This window comes from Lathyrus oleraceus, chromosome 6 (assembly GCF_024323335.1).
Source record: "Lathyrus oleraceus cultivar Zhongwan6 chromosome 6, CAAS_Psat_ZW6_1.0, whole genome shotgun sequence".
In the NCBI taxonomy this organism is placed as follows: Eukaryota; Viridiplantae; Streptophyta; class Magnoliopsida; order Fabales; family Fabaceae; genus Lathyrus; species Lathyrus oleraceus.
Genome location: NC_066584.1, coordinates 80634248 through 80653551, shown reverse-complemented (window position 1 = coordinate 80653551; position 19304 = coordinate 80634248).

Genomic DNA, 19304 nt, shown 5'->3' with positions numbered 1-19304 from the left:
TATTTACCGATATCAACTTCAGCACGACCATTTACCGATGGCGGTTGGGGAAAACAAACTTCTGAAAAAGCAAAACCATTTACCGATGGTTAGAACTTGATATTTACCGATATCAACTTCAGCCAGACCATTTACCGATGGCTGCTGGGGAAAACAAACTTCGATGGTGGCTTCAAAGAATCCTGACATTTACCGATGTCAGCTTAGCAAGACCATTTACCGACGGCTGCTGCAACTGGGAATTCGATATTTACCGATATCGAAGAAAACCGGGCCATTTACCGATGGCATCTCTGCTTGGAGAGGAACAAAATCTCTGTGGCGGAACCAGACAAGACGTTTACCGACGACTTCTGGGGATTTAAATTTTATCAACAAACATGACCAGACATTTACCGATGACTGGGATGAGACTCGATGTTTACCGACATCGAAAGATGATGTTTACCGACATCCAAAGAAATGACCAGACATTTACCGATGACTGGGAATGAGAATTTTATTGGGGAGATACAGATATTTGCAACTGGAAACCAGATAGGACATTTACAGATGACTCTACTGGGGATTTCTAGCTGAGGATTATCAAACGTTTACCGACGACTGCAGAAAAGACTCGATGTTTACCGACATCGAAAGATGAGGTTTACCGACATCGAAAGATGATGTTTACCGACATCAAAAAAATGACCAGACATTTACCGATGACTGGAGAGAAAACCCGATGTTTACAGACACCGAAACAATGGTGTTTACCGACACCAAAAATGACCAGACATTTACTGATGACTGGGGTGAATATTCGATGTTTACCGACACCGAAACAATGGTGTTTACCGACACCAAACAATGATGACCAGACATTTACTGATGACTGGGGAGAATACCCGATGTTTACAGACACCGAAACAATGGTGTTTACCGACACCAAACAAAGAAACACACGCGGGTGCTGACATGACACTTACTGGTATCACAAGAACGACTTCTCAGATATGTCAAGGCAAGGTTGACCACTTGCTGGGGGTCTCTCTGGAGAGAAACAAACTTTCTGTCACCAACGGGTGAGGTAATAAACCTTTGTGGGGATATCAATCCTGAATGCTGTCAAGAGCAACTGTAGCAGACTTGCTGTGCTGATGTTGAATGAAATGATCCGCCTCTGCCGGGGATACGGTCTGGTGAAGTTAACACATGAATGCATATGTTTGATTTTTCCACGGCGTAATGCTCCATTTATGAATGGAAATGCTACGCTATTTTGAGGATGCAATGATTACTACATGCAAAATGCAAATGAACCCCGGCTAGGGAGCCGAAATGATCAGGTACTCCAACTCTGTGGGGAGACTCCTCTTGGGGGAATACTCTGCGGGGAACTCTGCTTGGGGAATGGTAAAGCGACTTCGCACTCATGTTGAAGCATAGCACTGCTGCTGGGAAAAGGTAAACTCCGCTGGGGATATCCTTCAGTCCACAGATGGGATAAATGTTGGAGATAAATTCAATGAACCTGCCTCACTCGGGGAGGAAATCGGCAAATACAGGCCTGCTGGGAATAGGCAATCCTTAGATCTGTTGGGGAATGGAAAGCACTATCCACAGACGTCTTCGCAGGGGAACATAGCTTTGATAGCTTCCAAACTTGCTTGGGGAAAATATCTGCTGAGGAAACGTCCTCACAGATGCCAATCTGAAAAAACAGCACAACAAAATGCCCCCAGGGGATACATGGACAAGATACGCTCAAGTGTCCTCAACATTCAAAATGATTTTCAAATGTTTCATCTTTCTGCAAGTTATTGTGTAGCCTCCATGTTCTTATATGCAATGCTTATCAAAAATTCGGACATTTTTGCAAACAAAACAGTAAAAATAAAAACAAAAGAGCTATTTATCTGAATAACGACTTTTATTGATTGAAAATGTGCCTGAAGAGGCAAATACATTGGGAAGCAATTCCTAGAAAGAGGTAATTGCGCACAAAAGGAAAAATCTATCCTAATGGCAATGTGAACACGGCATCCACTATTTCCCAATTCTGTTATAACTCACAGATCATCAGTTTTCCTCCCAACTCCTTGCTTTCTGAGAAGAATGACTGGACGGATCACATCTTTCGAGATGGCAGACGACAAAGCTCGATGAAGTACAGACAACTCAGACTGTAGTCTTCGCTTTAATCCCTAATTTTTGCCTGGATCGCCCTTTCGGGTTTTCAATCCACCGGGATACCCATTTTTGCCTAAGCCGCCCTTGCGGGTTTTCGACTTACCGGGTGTACAAATTCTTTTCATTTTATCCCTAATTTTTGCCCGAACCTTTTCTTTCTGTTTTTTTGGTTCGCCGGGATGCCCTTTTTTTGCCTGGACTCTTTTTTTCTTTTTGTCCAGCGGGTCAATTTATGCGAAGTATTTTTTGACTACATCTGAGTTGACAGGAGACGGAAAATCTTCACCATCCATAGTTGTAAGCATCAAGGCTCCACCGGAGAAGACCTTCTTCACAACATACGGACCTTCATAATTAGGAGTCCACTTGCCCCTGTTATCTGCACCGGGAGGGAGGATCCTCTTCAAAACTAGATCACCGATCTGATAGCTTCGAGGACGCACTTTCTGATCAAAGGCTCGCTTCATCCTTCGCTGATACAACTGTCCATGGCATACAGCTGCTAGCCGTCTCTCCTCGATAAGGCTCAACTCGTTAAACCTTGTTCGAATCCACTCGGCTTCGTCCAGCTTGACATCCAATAAAACTCTCAGAGAAGGAATCTCCACTTCAACAGGTAGGACAGCTTCCATACCATACACAAGGGAGTAAGGGGTTGCCCCGGTCGACGTACGTACTGAGGTACGGTACCCATGCAAAGCGAAAGGCAGCATCTCATGCCAATCCTTGTACGTAACGACCATCTTCTGCACAATCTTCTTGATATTCTTGTTTGCCGCTTCTACAGCACCATTCATCTTCGGTCTGTAAGGAGAAGAATTGTGATGTTCAATCTTGAAATCTTTACAAAGCTCTTTCATCATCTTGTTATTGAGATTCGAACCATTGTCAGTGATGATTCTCTCAGGAACTCCATAACGACAGATGATTTCTTTCTTGATGAACCGGGTAACCACTTGTTTGGTAACGTTAGCATAGGAAGCTGCTTCCACCCACTTGGTAAAGTAATCAATCGCAACCAAGATGAAGCGATGTCCATTCGAAGCAGTAGGCTCAATCTTCCCAATCATATCAATGCCCCACATGGCAAACGGCCAAGGCGAATTCATGATATTCAGAGGGCTTGGTGGTACATGCACCTTATCAGCATAATTTGACACTTATGGCACTTCCGAGCATACTTGAAACAATCGGATTCCATAGTCATCCAGTAATAACCCGCTCTCAACAATTTCTTAGCCATTGCATGTCCGCCGGCATGAGTACCGAAGGAACCTTCATGAACTTCCTGCATTAACATGTCTGCCTCGGGTCTGTCCACGCATCTGAGCAAGACCATGTCAAAGTTTCTCTTATACAACACATCATCCTGATTCAAATAGAAGCTTCCAGCTAGCCTTCTCAGGGTTTTCTTGTCATTCTTCGACGCACCTTCAGGATACTCCTGAGTCTTGAGGAAATTCTTGATGTCATAATACCACGGCTTCTCATCAATCACAACAGACTCGGCTGCAAACACATACGCAGGCCTCTCAAGTCGATTCACCGCAACATGTGGCACATGATTCCACCAATGAACTTTGATCATAGACGACAAAGTAGCCAAGGCATCAGCCATTTGATTCTCATCCCGGGGGACATGATACAACTTCACTTTCTTGAAGAACGTCAGTATTCTTCTGGTGTAATCTCTATACGGAATCAAATGCGGCTGATTCGTATTCCAATCTCCATTGACTTGATTGATCACTAGAGCTGAATCTCCAAATATGTCAAGTGTTTTGATCCTCAGATCAATGGCTTCTTCTATCCCCATGATACAAGCCTCATACTCAGCTTCGTTGTTGGTGACGTCAAACGTCAATCTGGCAGAAAAAGGTATATGAGCACCTTTAGGATTGATCAATTGCACCAACACCGTTACCATTCATATTCACAGCCCCATCAAACATCAGTGTCCATTTGTCATCCGGGTCCGGTCCTTCCTCGACAAGAGGCTCTTCGCAATCTTTCATCTTCAGATACATGATGTCTTCATCAGGGAATTCAAACATCATAGGCTGATAATCTTCAATCGGTTGTTCGGCGAGGTAGTCTGACAGAATACTACCTTTGATGGCCTTTTGTGACGTGTACTGAATATCATATTCTGTTAGAATCATCTGCCAACGAGCAACGCGTCCGGTGAGAGCCGGTTTCTCAAAGATGTACTTCACTGGATCCATCTTAGAAATCAATAAGGTAGTATGGTTCAACATATACTGCCTCAGTCGGCGAGCAGCCCAGGCCAAAGCACAGCAAGTTTTCTCGAGCAGTGAATATCTTGTTTCACAGTCGGTAAACTTTTTGCTAAGGTAGTATATGGCATGCTCTTTTCGACCAGACTCGTCATGCTGTCCCAATACACACCCCATCGAGTTCTCAGTCACTGACAGGTACATTATCAGAGGTCTCCCTGGAACTGGAGGTATAAGGATTGGAGGTTTCTGTAAATACTCTTTAATCTTGTCAAAAGCTTTCTGACAGTCATCATTCCACTTGATCGCCTGATTCTTTCTGAGCAGTTTGAAAATTGGTTCACATGTGGCAGTTAGGTGAGATATGAACCTTGCAATGTAGTTCAACCTCCCTAAAAACCCACGGACTTGCTTCTCCGTTTTCGGTTCAGGCATCTCTTGAATAGCTTTGACTTTCGCTGGATCAACCTCAATCCCTTTCTCACTGACAATGAAGCCTAGAAGCTTCCCTGATCTCACCCCAAACGTACACTTGTTCGGATTCAACCTCAGCTTGAACTTTCTCAACCGGTCAAACAGCTTCTGCAAATTAACCAGGTGCTCCTCTTCTGTCTGCGACTTCGCAATCATATCATCTACGTACACTTCAATTTCTTTGTGCATCATGTCATGAAAAAGAGTCGTCATTGCCCTCTGATAGGTAGCACCAGCATTCTTTAGCCCAAATGGCATCACCTTATAGCAGAACGTGCCCCAAGGTGTAATGAATGTCGTCTTTTCCATGTCCTCTGGCGCCATCTTGATCTGATTATATCCGGAGAAACCATCCATGAAAGAGAATACCGAGGATTGAGCCGTATTATCAACCAATACATCAATGTGAGGTAATGGGAAATCATCTTTCGGACTCGCTCTATTCAAATCCCGGTAATCGACACACATTCTGACTTTTCCATCCTTCTTCGGCACAGGAACGATGTTGGCCACCCACGGTGGATAACTTGTAACAGCCAGAAAACCCGCATCCCACTGCTTCTGAACCTCTTCCTTGATCTTAGTTGCCATGTCAGGACTCGTTCTACGAAGCTTCTGCTTGACCGAAGGACATCCTTCTCTAAGAGGTAATCGATGCACCACAATGTCTGTATCTAAACCAGGCATATCTTGATATGACCAGGCGAATATTTCCACATATTCTCTCAGCATCTCAATCAGCCTCCTCTTGACAGAGTCCTCTAAAGCAGCCCCAATCTTGATTTCTCTTTTGGCGTCCTCAGTACCCAAATTAATAACCTCCAACTCCTCCTGATGAGGTTGGATGACCCTTTCCTCCTGCTTCAGTAATCTGACCAATTCTGCAGGGAGTTCACAGTCTTCCTCACTCTCCTCTTCAGCTTGGTAGATGGGATTGTCGAAATCATACTGAGCCATAACAGAACTGTTCATAGTGAATGCCATAAGATCGCTTCTGCATGTTTAATGCTTTGTTTTAGAAAAAGAGTTCAAAAAAGTCACAAAAAACAAAAACATTGCCATTTTTATTGTTTTTTGAAAAAGATGAAAACAAAAAATTGAAAGACAGGGATCACAAAGTTTGATTTCAAAAAATGTCCTTCATTAATGATAATCATTAAAACATGATGAGGCCCTACAATGAATCACTACGCCTTGGGCAGATCGTAGGATTTTCATGCAAAATGACAAAACAACAGAAAATTACTCTGTCAGAAGAGTAACTTGAACCACTTCTTCAGCCGTCCAGTTGTTGATAGACCCCCCTGGTGCACACGGGCGAACCCAGTTGTCCAAATCACAATCGCTGTCACAGTCTTCAATACCGGTTGCGGAGACGTCGCCATGATTCATCAGCCCAGCGCTGGTAAAGTACTCGGACCCGCTTGACCATTCTGCTCTGCTCGGAGAGGCTCATAACCAACACCAAATTTGTCTTCTTTGACAGGCAAATCCACCATCTTGCCCCAGCCTTCAGCTTTGCCAGAATCAACAACCTCTTTAGCCTGCTTGTAAGAAGTAATTGAAGCACCTGGCTTCCTCTGCTCAGCGTACGCCACTTTCTCAAGAGCCACAGTCTCAAACGCCTGGCATAAGGTTTCGTGGATCTCGCCATCCACCTCAACATATTTGAACGAGGATAGATGACTCACCAGAATCTCTTCTTCACCGCACACAGTCACAATCTGACCGTTCCAGACATACTTGAGCTTTTGATGGAGAGTCGACGAGACTGCCCCTGCTGCATGAATCCATGGACGCCCCAATAAACAACTATAGGCGGGCTGGATGTCCATAACATAGAAGATGATATCGAATACCTCAGGACCTATCTTCACAGGCAAGGTAACTTCTCCACACACAGAACGTTTGGATCCGTCGAAAGCACGAACGATCAGGTCACTGGGATTAAGCACAGACCCTTCCGCATCAATCTTCTTCAGAATCTGCTTAGGCAGCACATTCAACGACGACCCGGTGTCTACCAATACGTGAGACAATACTGCCCCCTTGCACTCCATGGTGATGTGCAAGGCTTTGTTATGGTTTCGCCCTTCAGGCGGTAAGTCCAGGTTGGTGAAACCTACACCATGTCTGGTGCTCACATTGGCCATCACACCCTCCAGTTGATTGACAGAAATCTCTTGAGGCACGTAAGCCAGATTCAACATCTTCAGCAAGGCATTACGGTGTGCCTCAGAGCACAACAATAGTGAAAGTATAGAAATCTTGGACGGAGTTTGATTCAACTGATCTACAATCTTGTAGTCACTCTTCTTGATTATCTTCATAAACTCCTCCACGTCCTTCTCAAATGACCCCTCAGGCGCTTCCTTCTGGACAGGCTCTTCCTCAACCACAGCTTGCTTACCCTTTGCTCTGGCGAGAGCCTCAGCATTATTGTCCCTCAAAGGCTGCGGTGCGAACAGACGACCGCTTCTGGTAAAACCTCCTGGACCCCCTACATTATCCACAGCCGGACCAACAGTTGCAGGAACTCTATTTGGTAAACCAATCGTCACTGGAGTTTGATTCACTGGTCTCGTCTGACTCTCAGCCCTTCTGTAACTGCGGTGAGCATTATCATACTTCCACGGCACGGCTCTACTATTCTCAACAGCCCTTCTTCCAGACGCAACGATAGTAGTTGGAACACTGATGGTTACAGGCACGGGATGGTAACTGGGGTACCATTTGCTGCAGGTGCACTAACAACCCTTTGTCCACGTTCTTCGGACGGTTTAAAGTAAATGGTGATAGTTGACACTGTTCCACGATCTTTTACAGCCCTACTGAATTGCAAACAACCTTCATCCATCATACCCTGGATACCGGTCCTTAACTGGTCGCAACCATTCTCAGATTCTGCACAGCCCAAACAATTCTCATCACAGCCCGAGTAGACACCCCCATTCAGCAGACGGCCCTTCACAACTAGCAGAGAAGTCTGAACATCATCAACATTAACAACCAGATCTTCAGCTTCTTTCCCTTCAATATTGTTCACTCTATGCCCACCATGCTGAGGCATAGGGTTGTTTACGACGTTAGGCACTGGAGCGAAGTTGATTGCCTTGGCATCGATCAAATCTTGGACCTTGTGCTGGAGAGCCCGACACTTCTCAGTATGATGCCCTGGTGCCCCAGAGTGAAAGTCACATCTAACATTAGCATCATAGCCAGGAGGCAGCACTGTTGGAGTGGCCATCGTACGCAACTCTACAAACCCTAACCGGAGTAGTTCGGGTAGTAGCTCTGCGTAAGACATAGGCAGAGGATCAAATCTTCTATCAGCCTGTAATTTCTGCCTAGGCTGGAAAGGACGTTGCTGTTGTTGTTGTTGTTGCGGTTGTTGAACTCTTTGTTGTTGTTGCTGACGAGGTTGAGGTGTCGGAATGGTTACTGCAGCAGCTTGACGGTATTCAATTCTGTTCTGATCTCTGCGGTGTTGAACAGCATTAGTTTCACCCTCTCTTCGACGAGGTGCCCCAGCAAACGGCTTCTTAGAGGAAGAGGAACCAGCATCTTGGATCTTCCCAGTTTTAATCAAACTCTCAGTCCTCTCTCCACAAATGACAACATCAGAAAAACTACCGAATGGGCAGCTCCCCATCCGGTCCATAAACACACCTTGAAGAGTACCGATAAACATGTCTGTCAACTCCCTCTCCAGCATAGGGGGTTGAACTCTAGCAGCCAGTTCACGCCACCTCTGGGCATACTCCTTGAAGCTTTCATTGGATTTCTGACAAAGACTCTGCAGCTGAGTCCGGCTCGGTGCCATGTCCATGTTGTGTTTGTATTGCCTCAAAAAGGCCTCACCCAGATCCCTCCAACAGCGGATAGAATCTCTCTTCAATTCCATGTACCAGTCCAAAGAAGCCCCAGATAGACTATCTTGGAAAAAATACATCCACATCTTTTCATCATCGGTATACGCGGAGATCTTTCGATAATAAGCCTGCACATGGGTGCGAGGGCAAGAAGTACCGTTGTATTTGTCGAAGGACGGTGCTTTGAACTTGTGAGGGATTCTCAAACCTTCAACCAATCCCATATTAGTAACATCAAAACCGAGAGAATTTTGACTTTCCATAGCACGGATCTTCTCAGCAAGAGCCTCAACTTTACGGTCTCTCTCATTAACCCTTCCCAGAGCGTCTTCGTCTTCACTGAGCAGAGAGAACATATCCTCTTGTCTGTCAACAATCGGAACAGGATTACGGGCCGGAGCACGGACTACTCTGGCATTAGCGGCATCTGGAACAATAGGTTGACCGTTGATTCGAATACCCCCCAACTCATCACCTACAGCATAGTTGTTGATGGGTACAGCAGCAGCAACATTGTTATCATTGACCGGGCCTCCCTCTGGCGGAGCATGGTTGATCGGTGGATTTGCAGCCTCTTGTCTCTGAACCATAGCTCGAAGTTCTTCTTGCCCTTGCGCAACCCCTTGCATCATATTCATAAACTGGGCCATGCTAGCCTTCATCTCAGCCAACTCAGCTTGAAATTGATCCATACTTCTCTGTTGATTCAGTCTTGTTGAGTAGCGGTGCGGACGTTGATCAGCTATCCTGCCTGAACAGGAACCAAGAGTGAGAAGTCACGACCAAGAACACCTGTTATGCAAAATGATATGAGTATGATGCTAATGATGCGTATGATGCACATGATATGCTCATTTCTCAGGCATTCAAAGAGCCTGACCCATCCTGAAAAGATGGCAACCTGCAGCAACAAGAGAACAAACAGATACAAGGAAATGCTGACATCCTTATATATACATAAGGGTAAAAAGGCATACAACCAATGTCAACAGAATATCTGAATAAACAACGTACAAAGAAAAAGAATCCCATCCAACAAGCCTGGAGGTGATTCTTAACAAAAGATCTAAGAGATGTCTTACACGCAAATGAATCCCATCCAACAAGCCTGGAGGTGATTCTCAACAAAATACAATCAGAGACACAAACTAAGACAGACGGTCTTCCGGAATGAGGGTCTTCAGGTAATGGCACTGGTCTATCAACAGTGTGCATTCTGAACATTCTGGTAGAGGGGTAATCTTCTCCTTCAACTGCCGTCTAAGCTCTACCACTTCTCCTCCAAGGTGGTTCTCTGATGCCTGTCTCAAGTCTACTTCCTTCTTCAACTGGATGTCTTTATCTCTGAGTTGCTTCTCCAAGTCTCTGATCTTCTTCTGATAGCTGGCCTCAACCCTCTGCAGCCTCAAGCGCTCCCGATGTTCTGCGTCTAACATGCTCTCCATCTCCTCGTAGGATCTCTTCTTGTTCCTTGCTCTGCTAGCATCCTCTCCTTGCACTTCCCTGAGTTGATGGGCCAAGTGCAGCTTATCAGCTTTAGCTTTGTACAGCTCCATCTGGGTATCTTGCTCCTTCTCTCTCAAACGGTGATTCTCCATCAAGGCTTGCTTGTAGTGCTCTGCAGGCACACTATCAGCAAGGACCAAAGGTGGTTGCTCTTGCAACGGCTCCATCCTATCATAGGGTAGCAGCAAAGTTTCCACTCTCTTCTTTACCCAATCGGTGTAATCGGGCATTGCAATGGCAAACTTCTTCCCTAAGACGGATCCATCCTTCACTCCCACATCTCTCCAGGCTTTCCCTATCTGCTCCAACTTAGCAGGGTCATCCTTCTTCTCAAAACAAAAACTTTCGGCCATCTCAGCTTCGAGCGGTCTTTCACTCATAACAAACCCTAGCTGGCGAAGAGAAAGAACTGGATTGTAGTTAATGCAACCTTTGGTCCCTATGAGTGGCACGCTCCGGAATTCACCACAACTTATGATGACATCCTTCACATCCATCCGGTACGACTGCCACCTGATGTCATAGGAAGTGAGCGACATGACCCTCTGAGTCCACTTCAGAGTGCTCTGGGTATCCACAAATGGTCCACTGGCTGGCAGAAGAGACATGAACCATTTGAACAGAAGAGGCAGGCAGCACCTGATGGCTCCTCCCTTACCATGCCTGCTGTGAATGGCATAGTAAGTATCTGCTAGAAGAGTAGGGATTGGATTCCCTCTGATGAAAATGCTGATAGCAGTGAAGTCAATGAAATTTGGCATACTGGGAAACAAGACGATCCCATAGATCATGACGGCCAACTGAGCATGAAAGGCTTCCCAACTTCCCTTCTCTGCTTCAACTCTGGCTACTCTCAACAGGAACTTCAATGGCAGACCTACAACCTCTCCACAGGGCTTCCAATTCTTATCAACTTCCTCAACACTCAACCGGAGAGCTCTGGCAATCAATCTGAAGTCGACCTCCTTTGGGACGTCCAAGAAGGGAGTCTGATGCTGAATAGGGATACTCAATAGGATAGAATACTCTTCGAGAGTGGGTGCAAGCTGATAATCCTGGAAAGTGAAGCACCTGAGCTCTGGGTCATAAAACTGAAGTAGTGTCTGCAGAGGCACTGGATCTACTACTGTCTTCAATACTGTCAAGATATCTCCGTACCGCCCAACAAAACTCTTCAGTCGGTCATCTATCACGAGGCTACCCAACTCAACTAGCGGAGTCAACGGCTCACGGTGGAAACTGTAGGAACAGGTCTTCCGCTTCGGCTCGGGGACCGTTGTCATCTCTATCGGTAGACAGACTCTGGAATGTACCTGAGAAATGATATGCATGCAGAGATTAGTTTTTTCTTTTTCTCTTTTTTTTTTTTTTGATTTTTTTTTGATTTTTTTTTTCAATGCGTTTCTTTTGAAAAATAAATATGCTATGATGCACATGATGCAGACTGGACTGGCTGATTGTGCAAACTCTGATACTAGGTCGAAGCTTCAGTCAAAATCGGAACATAAATCCCACTTAAGGTTAACTGAACACTGTCTGAACACAAAGTCACCATCAGAACCAAGTCACCAACAGAACCGAGTCACCAACGGTACCTGTAATGAAATAACCCTTCCCCACTCACGGGTGTAGTCTAGGCCAGGGTAAAGCTGAGAGAAACGCAGCATAAATAACCTTTCGCAGAAATACTATCATATACACACCCGAAGTATGTAACGACAGTATCCCACCAGGGTCTGAACTGCTCGTGATATCAATGTTCCGCTAAGTGGCGTCATACCACCCGCTTCCCATGAATCACTCTATTCCTAATCATCCTAGATTTTCACTCATGGTCTGGGTATTGGACCTTTTACCTCAACTGACTCCCCCCCCACACAGAGAAAAACAGACAGCCAGCCAGTAATGAATAATGAATATGAATGCAAACATCAATGCATACAATCAATGCAAACAATAAATGTGCATATATACAATGAATGCAATAAAATACAACAAGCAGAAAGCAACCAAAACCCTAATCCTAGAGAGCGCTAGGAGAGACTCGCTTAGGGAAGATGGACCAGCACAGGTCAACTTCTCTATATCCCCAGCAGAGTCGCCAGCTGTCGCATCGCGCGAAAAACCGGCGGGAAAAGAAGAACAACAGAGCCGCCACCGTGCGTTATTTATCCCAAAAGAGGGAAAGGAAACGCTCAGAGTAAACCTGGAAAAGACATGGTCTCGCGACCAAAGAGAATGGGTTCGGGAGTCGGTTATGCGAAGGGAAGGTATTAGCACCCCTACGCATCCGTAGTACTCTACGGGATCCACGCACAAAAGGAAGGATAAATTGGTTGCTAAACACTGCTCAAACACACACACTGGCTGAAAAGAGACACAAGAAACTGACTGAAACTTGACTCGGCAGGATACTGCATCCTGGGCCTACTTAGTCTATCAGGCATAGACATCAGAGTCGAAGTAGTTCGGACTGGGGAGACGACACATGCTCGTTAGGATGTCGCATCCTATGCATACGTATCTTCTCGGACGAGAGAAGAATCAGAGCATTCGTAGCTCGGCTGACACGCACACAGACAAACAAGACACAGGCAAACGTGGAGCCCGACTGCCAATCACTGGACTTATGTCAGCATCCGAACCTAAAACACACGCAAAGAGGCAAACATGGAGCCCAAATGCCAATCACTGGACTTACATCAGCATCCGAACCAGACACACGCACACTGGAACCCAAATGCCACTCGATGGACTTACATCAGCTTCCAAGCACACAACAACACAACAAGTTAATAGGGAGTCGGGGACTCGAGCCTATAACTGTCAAATAACACACTCAAAAGAAAAAGGGCGCCCGGAGAGATCAGCTCAATCTCCTGCCTGCATACTTCATCTGGTATGAAGATCAGGGCGATGTAGTTCCCCTACGCAGGGATAAAGGACTAGCCTAACCAGATAACAGAGGGAGACACAACTAGGGAGACTACGACTCGAGCCTAGATGTTGTCATGCAAAATCAACCCTAAGTTATGGTTTCTAGCTAAATGGCACAAGGGCCAACCTATCCTAAGCATGGCTCGCACAGGAAGCAAGCCACACACACTTAACTTGCACAGGAAGCAAGCCAAGCAAAACCTAACTTGCACAGGCAGCAAGTCTAAACTAATCCTAACTTGCACAGGAAGCAAGTCAAACAATCCTATCTTGCACAGGAAGCAAGTCAAACAATCCTACAAGCACAGATAGCACACGCTATACACAAACAAGTGGCTCAAACAAGGGTTAGGTTTTAGTCAAGGGGTCATATCGACCTCAACAAACAAACCTCTGGAATGGGGTGAGTGTTGCTCTTAACCTTGCCATTGAGGGGCTAAGGTGAAGCAGATGAAAGGTGAGTGAAGATAGGACTTCACAGCTCTTATCCCTGGCCTGGGAGAGCTCAAGACAAGAATGTGTGGGTTCAGAAAGTGGGAACCCTTCTACACATTTAAAACTGACTCAACTGTACAATTGTACAAGATCTTGGGTTTGTATCTGCAATGCATCAACACAGTGGTGTGAGCAAAGCAGATGACACACTGAATAGTGGGGGATAGATTGCATATCCCTACCTTCCACCAATTGCCTCTTCACTTAGGAGGACTTTGACTTTATGCAAGGACAAAAGTAAACAGTCACAAACATTGCCTCTTAAGGAGGACTTCAGACAGTTGCCTGGCCAAGTAACAGGCCAGGTCTTCCAGACTACATGAAGACAAAGAGACATACCTCAATGCAAATTGCTTATACAAGCAAAGCAAAGCAAAAGTTCACAAGGAACTAAAAGCAACTAAAGTACCTGAAATCAGTCAAGCACAGTTAGTATACAAGTTCAAACAAAACAAACAGAAACAGACACCAACAGTCAATTGGAGGCACATGGATGTGCAAGGCACAAGGCTTAAGGCATGTGAGCCAAGCCACCTACAAAACAAACAAGTTAGACAATGATTTCTAAGCAAGCTCAATCAAAAGAATTGGTCTCAATGGCCATTTGATGGTCAACCTGAAAACACAAGCTCAAAGGTGAGTAACAGGACCACTAGGGCAAGCCTAGGGTCAAAAATAAATGAGAAAGTCAAAACAGCAAGGGATATCCAATCAAAGTCAAGTTTAAACATTCAAGAAACAAACTCAATTGGGTTCACATTCATATCAATCACTATCATCATTTCATGAACCATTTAGGTCAAAACATGGCAAACAGAAGCTCATAGAAGTCATCAGCAAGACTTGCATCAAAAGCAAACTTAGACATTTTCAAAAATCACCAAATAAATCATGATCAAACCTAACACATAGCATGGTAAGCATGTCAAATTTCATCCCATTTGGACAAGTGGAAGGCAGTCAATGAAAATCAGAAAGTCAAAGCAATTTTGAACATGCTCAATGAAGTCAACCAAACATGTATCAACTTAGAAAAAACATAAGTCAAAGATGGTGTATGATAAATGAATGGGATCAAAGCCATGGCAAATATGAGGATGTCTAGTTATCTCATGTAAAATTTCATGTCCATCCAACAAAGTATGAGAATTTCACAAATGAAATGGGAACATGTGTCACACAAAGTCAATATTTGACCAAGCAGGGGAGAAAATCTCAAACAATTAGGAAAATGCCTCAAATAATTCCAGGAAAATTCACATGTCAACTAGACATACAAGAGTAGGCTCATGCAAAATTTCAATCCATTTGGAGGTCAAGAAGCATGGTAATGAAAATCATGAAGTTGGACATCAATGGTGTGACACAAATTGTCACACCTTAATTCAAAAATTCATAACTCACAAACCACAAGTGATAAATTCACAAACTCTACACCAAAATCACCATGAATGTGTCTAGTTTGAGCACAAAAAATTTGGGAGCCATTGGATACATTCTCATCATTTCACAATTGATTTGGCAAAGTATACAAAATTTGGTCACATGTCACAAACCCTAAGGCCATTTAAAAACCACTCATCCAAAAATTCTGGAAAAATAATGATAAAAAAGTAGAGATCATGATGAACACAACACAAAAAATCCCATTGAATTTGGATCAAAAATGAGCAAGTTATGATTTTTGCAAGATTGGTAATTAAAATGTGAAATTAATTTGGATTAATAAAGCAAGAATGGCAAAGTTGTAATTCCATAATCCACTTAATTAAACACGGTCGTTTTGGCCATAGAATGAAATGTTTTGATTGGTCAATGAGTTTCAGGCCATGCATACGAAAATGGGGAAAATCTGGGCAAATTGGGATTAGGGTTTTACTGTTCATCCCTCTCAAAAATCATGATTTCACAAACTTGCCCAAAAACCAAAATTGAATATATGGAAATGATCAGCATGGCAAGGTCAACATGAATCCACCATTGATTTCCATTAAAACCACACACAAGTCAAGAATCGAGCAAAAACACATTTTAACACCAAACTTCAAAACAATATATCTTCATGAATAAGCAACCATTTCAAAAAGTGAAAGCATCATGACAATCAGCATGGATAGACCTTTTGAAAACAGGTATCAATTTGAAAAATCATGGAGCTCGAAAACTTACCAATTTGGAGGAACAGTGGTGATTCAGTTGGTATTTGGTGACTTTGACTCCAAACAGGTACACTTTAAGCTTTCAAATGATGAGTGTGAAATTGGCTTGGCTTGTAGAGGTTTGGAATGACTCAAGCAAATTCTGCCATGGCTAATGCTCTCTTGAAAACAAAGCTGGAAATGTGGCTTCCAGTTGGAGAATGCTAGTGAAAACCACTTCCAAATGTTGTGTGAATGTTGTTTTGGCAAGGCAAAGTTCTGTTCCTCTTTGGAAGTTTTGAATTGTTGTTTGAAGAGGCAAGCAAAGTGAGATTTTGAGTGAATGAAATTCAATGATTGGTCTGCTATGTTATGTTTGATTTTGAGGAATGGATGAAGGAAAAGAAAACCAAGGCCAAGGTTCAGTTCAATGAGAGCTCTTGACTGAGTTTTGACAAGTTTTGGACATGGCCAAAGTGATGCAGTCTTTTCAGGATGGGAAGTTCTGTTGGCAACCTGATGGCTTATGTTGGCTAGTTGCTGCTATTGATTTTCTAAATGACAGGAAAATGGTGGAATGGATGTTGTGTCAATGCAGGGCCAGGGTTTAGTTCATACTGAGTTTTGACTGTTTTTTTTTTTGAAATGCCAAAGCAAGATCAATGAGGCTTTTTTGATGAGTGAGTTTCTATTGGTTTTGTGCTGCCCAAATGTTGTTTGTCCATGACAGAAAATGTATTTGACTCTTGTCACAAGCCAGGCCAGGTTATGTCACTTGGTGTTTTTTTGAATAGGTCTTGAAGAAGTGCAAGAAGAGGTTTTTTTTGAAGATGAATGAGAGGCTGGTTTATGTGATGGTTAGGTTGGCTGCAGATGGTCTTCCATGACAGAAAAGTGAGGTTAGGATATTCACAAGCTAGGCCAATGCAGTTCTGTGAGAGAGAATCAATTCTGTTGATTTGTGTTTGTTATGTTGGTAATCACAGTGCAAGGCTTCAGGTTTGGTTCATGCAGGGTTTTGGTGCTCTGGTGTTTGGACAGGGAGAATGAGATGCAAATAGCAGGGTGAGGTTTGAGAAGGATGAGAGGGCAAGTGTTTGGTCTGTTAGTTTCTCATGACAGGAAGAGGGAGTTTCTTTTTTGTTACAAGCCAAGCCAAGGTTTTGGACAGAAAAAAAAGTAGAAAATGCAAAATGCAAACTGAATGCAGTTTTTGGATTTGTGAGTTTTGGGAGTTTTTACTGTTTTTGAAGAAATGCTCAAGTCAGTTTTTTATGCATGAGTGAAAGTCAATGGTTTCTTTCTGTTGGATGTTGTGACAGGATTTTTTTGAAATGCAAAGCCAATAGCCAAGTGAGGTTTGAGAATGCTGTATGCAGTTGGTTCTTCTGCTGTTCGACAGATTTTTAGTGAATGCCAAGATGTGGTTAGAATGAGTGTAAGGTGGTTGTGTATGGCTGCTACTTGTTGGTCTGTGGTGCTTGACATAAAGTTTGAAAATGCAAAGAGAATAGCAAGGTGAGCTAGGCTTTGGTTATGCAGCTAGTAGGGTTTGTTCATGACAGAGAAGTTTGAATGCAAACAGCAAAGTGAGTTTTGAGAATGTGAGAGCATCAATCCATGAAGTCCTATTATGTTGGTTTTAGGCTGCCATTGCATTTCCAAAATGACAGCAGAAAAATGCACAAGGTCTCGTGTTTTGTCTTTGCCATGCTTTCCCTTGACAGTTCTTTTCTCTTGAAAAATGGCCAAAGTAAGGTGAAAATCTTTTTGATAAGTGTCAAGTTTTTTGGTCTGCTCTCTGTTGGCAAGGTAGTGTCTTGGAACTGTGGTATTGTGCAGCCAGTTGTGTATGACAGAAAAACTGATGCACCAAACTGTTATGTGTAAGTACAAGGTATGGCCATGGAAATATGGGGTTTTTGACAGCTTGCTTCCAACAGTGCCAAAGCAAGGTGGATCAAGATGAGTGAAAGAATGGTTGGTCTGTTGTTAGTTTACCATGGCAGGGCATGAGGTTCTTGACTGGTTTTTTGAAATGGCAAAGTTTGTTTTTGAGAGAATGAATGAGGTTGGTTTGTGTTATGACTGCAAGTAGTGACTGCTCATGACAGAAAATGATGAACAAGACTGCTATGTGCAGTACCAAGCATGGCAAAGTTTTCTGTCCTTTTGGAAATTCTTTTGACAGCTCTTTTAAATGCAACAGCAGGGTGAGATTTTGAGAGAGTGAACCATGCTTCTTCTGCTGTCAAAATGGCTGCTATTAGTGTTCATGATGCATAAAACCTGCTGTTGGAAGTACCAAGCATGGCAAGGCTTTTGGTCCTTTTGAGGATTTTTTTTGGAGATTTTTGAAGATTGGCCAAAGTGAAGTTTTTTTAGCATTAATGATTTTCTGTTGGCTTTGCCTGCTATTACTGACTTCTCATGACAGAAAATCATGGACAATTCTGCTGCCTTTGTGGTACAAGGCATGGCTCATGGATATGTGGGATGTGGTTTGGTGAAACTTGTACTTTCTTTCCAAAAATCAAGCAAACTAGCATGGGCTGTATGTACTTCAGAATTTGACTTGGCAAACATGTTTTAAATGATATTTCTGAGCTGTTCCAATTGGCCAAATGTTAGAAAAATGTTTATATCAAAAAGTCAAACATTGGTCAAACTTGCATTTAAATGAGATAGGTCAAAAAATGCCATTTTGATTGGTGAAGTTTTGGCTTATGAAATTTATATTTTTGGAAAGAGGGGATCAAATGTGACTTGTAGGAAAAAACCCCACCAAATTTGGCCAAACGGTTTGAGAGATATGGCCCTTTGAAGTTCAAGATTTTCTGAAATCGATTCGATCATAACTTGCCAACCACACATGGGAATTAAGAGTTCTTGGACTTTTTGGAAATGGGAGAACAAGATCTTCAACTTTCATGTTGGGCAAAAATTCATTTGAAGCTTGTATCATGATGTAAGTTTGAGGATCAAGACTTTCCATTTTTGGTAAGTTTCAGTTACAGGTCCAGTTTCCATTTTTGGAAATTTTTGATCTGGCTTCAAATTCTTCCATGATGGTGTTTGACATGATATATGAAGGCTATTTGGCCATGAATGAGCTCTCACAAACCAATTCCAATCATCAAATCACTGATTAAATGGACAGTTGACCAACAGTTGACTTTTAGGGTTTCTGCCTGACTGAACCATGACTGATGACTTCCAAACCCTAATTCCTTGAGACCTTGACTTCAAATGATGTCCCAAGTTGTATGAACTCTTGATTATTGATCATGGTGCCCAAATTCCACAAGAATGGCCACCATCCACTGCTTTGACTGACTGTTGACTGTCTAGGGTTTTTTGACTGTCTGTGTATGAACTGATGACCTCTGAGCCTTCAACCCTTGACTTGAATACTTCAAATGGACCTCCAAGTCATGTGAACTTGTTGCACAAAACCTAGGGCATTGGTTCCT